This window comes from Microcebus murinus, chromosome X (genome assembly GCF_040939455.1).
Source record: "Microcebus murinus isolate Inina chromosome X, M.murinus_Inina_mat1.0, whole genome shotgun sequence".
Classification (NCBI taxonomy): Eukaryota; Metazoa; Chordata; class Mammalia; order Primates; family Cheirogaleidae; genus Microcebus; species Microcebus murinus.
This window is the reverse complement of record NC_134136.1, coordinates 104,982,569-104,988,133: the sequence shown is the minus strand read 5'-3', so window position 1 is coordinate 104,988,133 and position 5,565 is coordinate 104,982,569. Positions and strand designations below refer to the sequence as shown.

The window sequence follows — 5,565 nt, the reverse complement described above, 5'->3', positions numbered from 1 at the left end:
ACATTCATATAATGACCAGAGCTCCAGAAGCCATATGGAGAGCATAAGAATGAGGGTCACATCTTAAGGATGATAAAGCTAGAAGGAACTTGGGTTGCAGATCCTATCATGGAGATGTCACACTAGCCTGGCACTTACAGACTTCTTTAAATCTTTGATTTGGTTAACTATTATTTTTCACCTGCATGCAATTCCCAATCACAGTAGCATGCCACATGAAGGGTTCCATGGTATTTGAGGATAGCAGTACACTTCAACTTTCAGTGCAATTTATTTACTTAATTTGCCATTTCCTTTTCCATGTAATTATGCAATTTATGTCATCTACTTTTCAGACAATTTAGGTAAATTGACAGATTTTTTACTTTTGAGAAAAGACTTAAAATCAGAGATATTTCGATGGATCTTTGAAGAGTTTTAAGCAACTGAGGCCTTGGTAATGTCCAGCCAACTCATCTTTGCCAACATAAGTGCAGGAGTGAGGAAAACAATCTCTGAGAAACATTTTCATGTGAGAGGGAGCGGGGTATGGAGGAAACAATACGTTTTGCAGTCCTAATTCCTGAAAGACTACTGCTTTTTTCCACGTGCTAAGTGTGTCGTTGGGCAATTTGCTATCTCAAACCTCAGTTTCTTCATCTACAAAAGTTGTTATCAGCTTTTCTCTCTAGGTTCAACATTGGGAAGATCATGTGAGTTCACAAGTGAGACGGTATAAAACAAAGCACACAGGCCAGTAACTCAGACACTAAAATGTTGGTTGATAGCTATGCATGTGGAAATGGCGCTTATTGAATGGTGTGAGTTCCTTCTATGCTGATTGGGCATACACACTGCAGGTCATTTTTCCTTTGACTGGTCAGCTTTCCCAAAGTGAAATCTTCATGTTTACTGCCCTTGGTCTGTGTGTATATACGTGTGGTAGTGGCTGGGGTTGGGGAGGGAGAACAAGACTGTGTTCTTAGATGTGAGTGGTTCTGTAGGGATCCCAGTTGCATGGAGTAGAGAGGGGATTCAGGTAGCTATATAGCCTTCACATATCTTCCTGTTTTCAGTCCTACCTGTATCCATGCCATAATTTCTTCCCCAAGCCTATAATTACTGAACCTTTCTGGGGCGCCTCTCTAAGAGGCATCAATTCCCTTTTGGATCCTGCTACCTACTGCCTGCATTTGAGTTTCTCTGATCTTCTCAGTCACTATTGCTCATTATCTACGTCCTAGCTTCCCAAACTTGGTCACTGTCTCTTGTCAGTTATTGTTCCCTGACATAATGCTAATGGATATAATAATGGAAGTCATTGGTGACCTCACCAGAGGAATTCTGGTAGAAGGCTTGGGACAACAGCCAGATGGAATGGAAATGAGAGAGAAGAAAGTGTGCGAAGCAAGTATAGACAACTCTGTTGAGAAGTTTGGCTAATCAGGAGGCTAGAGTTGGGGCAGTAGCTGAAAAGTGAAGTGGAGCTGGAGGAGGAAAGGTATCTTTACCATTGAAAAAATTTTAACTGTAATAAATTAATTCATATATCTATCTTTCTGTCTGGAAAATTGTCTTTTTGTCTTCCAAAATAGAAAGAACTTGATTGTTTATGGTAGGTAGTATCACAAATTCTGCCACTCTGATAATGTCCTTTGTGTTCTTTATAACAATTAAAATGGTACAAGACAACAAAGATTGTGAACTGGCATCTTTGTGGAGACAGTGTAGTTAGATGTAGTTGGATGTCAGGTTCAGGGATGGTGTTCATAGGATGGTGTTCTCTGCAAGGGTACATTAAATACCCCGAGGATATGCCATTTCTTTTACTTTCCTATAATTTAACCACCTAAAAGCTTGTTTTTTCCTACTTGTCAGTGGATAGGCCGTAAATATATTTGATGTTGTTTTACATTATTTACTGATATAACAACATTAAAAAACCTCACTTGAAGTTTGAGCACATTTGTAGGTAAGTGATTATATTTATGTGAATAATTTCTTTAAGTCTCAAGCTGAACCCATGACTATAAGTTAGGAGGAAAGGAGAATGTATCAGAGTTATTTTCTCTTTCTGTTTGAATATATCACTAATTTTGAAGCTAAAATCTATTTTTTGGTCACTTTAGTTGTTAAGCATTCAGTATAAAACATTCTTAAAGGGGAAAGGAATTATCTCTAGAACTACAAGAATACCTGAACACAGTTAATACCTTATGAGGTGTGAAGTGCGTGTCTGCATTACATATAAATTAAGCAGGTAGGAACCAGCTGCCATAGTATATGACCTGTTTGGAATGAATTGGATGCTGTCTTTGAGGATCAGGAGAATTTTATATTCCAATAATGTGAATCATCTTTAGCTCTCTTTTGAGTTCATTCACCTCTGCCACTTTTTCAAAGGATATATTCTTCAAACATTTTCCTCTGCAATTAATCATGACGCGCAAACTCTAAGGTGAATAGAATAATGGCTATACGCTCAGACTGGTTTCAACTTCACTTAAATTATTTTCTGAATTGCTTATGTGTCCTGTTAGCCATTACTGTTCCCCTTCAAATATGATTATTATTATACTTTCTACTTTCAGGGAATGGAGATAATTAAAGTCACAGATACTGTTATAACAATTTTAGCAAACATATTCAATCTTCATTCCTAGATTGGCCAACAATGAATCTCAAGTTTATCATTTTATTTCTTTCCTCTACTTCCTCTGATGATGTACAGTTCAAAGTCTTGGAGATTATGCTACTTGCTACATGTACGTCCTTGAGCAAGTTACTCTCCTGAACCTTATTCTCTAAAAATTAGAGATAATAATATCAACCTCATGGAGTTTCTATGATGACTACATGAAATAATGTATGTAAAATAATTAGAACTTGGCTCCTGAGAAGTATCAGGAATTTCATAAACATTTAACTCAGGATGAATTGTTTCCTGAAAAGTAACACGTATGTGCTTAACTGTTTACTTATCTTCAAATAGTATATGCTCAGTGTAGAAAACTTGGTATATAAACAGCATAATTTAAGACCATCTGCAGAACCACAAAACAGATATAATTACTATTAACCTATTGGTATGTTAAATGAAAAAATTTATGTAACACCCTGAGCTCCCGAACCTAGTACTTAAGTGCTTTAAAAAATACCTACAGAGCACAGGCAGCTCCCTGGTGTGAATGGGCCACAGTAGGAGTTTGAAGGTTCAAGTCCCAACGTAGGAATTAGCCTCTTTGACCTTTTCTGGGTTTTGTTTTTGGCTTTCCTGGACCTCGGAGGCACAAAGATCCCTTTTTTTGAGGGATGACTCAAGATGAAGATGAAGATAAGGAGGAAAAGGAAGAAGAAGGAGCCACGTGGTGCTGTAGGAGCCCAAGGTTTGATGGTTCCCATTCCCCTGAAGAATCTGGCTTCAGCTTCAGTTTCAGCCCAGGAGGAGGGATGCATTTCCATGGTAACTTTGGCTTTGAGGACCTAGTATGGGATTTCAATAGCATCTTCAACCAGATGGGGGCCTGGACCTTACCTTCCCATACTCCTGAACTGCCAGGTCCTGAGTCAGATACACCTGGTGAGAGACTGCGGGAGGGATGAACACTTTGGGACTCAATGCTTAAGTATCCAGATTGTCACCAGCCCAGGATCTTTAGGGGGCGGGTCTTAGAGAGTGACGCAAGAACTGAATCCCCTAAACCAGCACCAGACTGGGGTTCTCAGAGACCTTTTCATAGGTTTCATGATATATGGCCTGTGACCCCCCATCCTAGAGCCAGAGAGGACAATGATGTTGATTTCCAGGTCTCCCAGGAGGGTCTTGGCCTAGTTTTACAGCCCCAGCCCAAATCCTATTTCAAGAGCATCTCTGTGACCAAGATCACTGGGCCAGATGGGATAGTGGAGGAGCACCGGACTGTGGTAGACAGTGAGGGCCAGACAGAGACCACAGTAACCTGACAAGAGGCAGACAGCAGTTGTAGAAGTGATCTAGAATCACCAAGACCTCCGACCATGGATGATGCTTTTTCCATCCTGGATTTATTCCTAGGACTTTGGTTCCAGTCTCGGTAGTCTTGTTAACTCTCAGTGGCCTTCAGGTCTTTTCCTTCTCCCGCCTCTCTTTCCTTCTTCCTTCTCTTATTGCCCATTATCAATAAGCTTAGTTTCTCCTGCCACCTTAGGGCCTTAGGGCATATGGAATAATGAATTGGGGGTATTTCAGTATGTCACCCAAACTGACCAATAAAATCTTTATTTATGCTAAAAAATACCTACATATATATATATATATATATATATATATATATATATACACACACACACACATTTTTTTCTGGTCAAATAAATGTAATTGGTCTCTCTCATCTATCATTTATTTATCTATCAATCTATCTATAGTGAAATAAGGTGATAAAATTAGCACTTTAAAATATCTGTATCTTTATCTATAGGTACCTCTACATCTATAAATATATCTTTACTAACATCTCTAGGGATAATATGGTGAAAACTGCCAGATAAACGTTTTTGCAGGGACTGAAGGGTTTTGAACTGTCAGGAGGACTGATTCATTCAAGCTAATGTCAGAGAGTACTGCTGACATCATGCAAGCTGGGCCAACATCTGAGTAACAGGCATATTCCTCTCTCCTCTGTTCTTGACAATTTAGAGAAATGAAAGAGCTATCTTACTGTAGTGTTTTTGCTTAAAGGTGTTTTTGTAGATCCTGTATCACTAGAGGTAGGAAGTGTAGTGTTAAGAGTGTTAACTAACTCCCTGGGACCTCAAGCTTGCAGCAGTGTAAAAAGAGTATCAACCGGAAGTGGATTTCAGCACTAGTCAGTGCTGACAGTTCTCACATCTGGTGGGCTTCCTTTGACCAATAGGAATTGCACATACTCCTCCAGCTGCAGGTAGGAACCTGGAGTCTCAGAAATTTGTTCAGGGACATCGGAACTGGTGACATCAATCATTTGGGTTTTTGGACATACTTGCCAGTCAATTCGCTGTGTGATCTCAGACAGGTTTTATGTTACCTCTTTGAGTTGCTGTTTCTTTAAATCAAGACTCTTGCTTGGAAGTGATGGCAATGTGAATAAAAAGGGAATTTATTGCCTCTAGGATAATATGAGAATAATATCTATTGAGAATTTTTTATTTGGTAAAACCTGTTCCAAGTGCTTTACATGTGTTTGCTTATTTAATCTTTCCATAGTTCTATACTACAGGTGCTGTTATTATCACCTCCGTTTTACAGATAAAGAAATGGAGGCATAGACTGGTGCCCAAGGATATGCAGTTAATAAGTATAAAGCTGGGACACTGGGATTCAAATCCATAGCAGATACTCAGTAAATAGCTGTTGAATAATTACATGAACACGAACTGGCCAGAAAGTGATTTCTGAAGCCCAAAGCATGATTTTCTTGCCATATGATTGACTCAGTTTATTTCTGTTTTATGGTAACAGTGGCATCCTTATCCTTACCTATCTCTGGCTTTTGGTCACCTGATGAGCCAATACATGAAGAGGCTGTGTCATTCCTGGGATTAACACCTTAAGCAGGCTCTACAGATGGG

The 5,565-nt window shown here is 39.2% G+C and overlaps 1 pseudogene; it reads left to right on the top strand.

Moving 5' to 3' along the window:
* The first annotated feature begins 3,276 nt into the window (after nucleotides 1-3,276).
* LOC105867118 (HCLS1-associated protein X-1 pseudogene) lies at nucleotides 3,277-4,056 on the top strand (annotated as a pseudogene).
* Nucleotides 4,057-5,565: the final 1,509 nt, after the last annotated feature.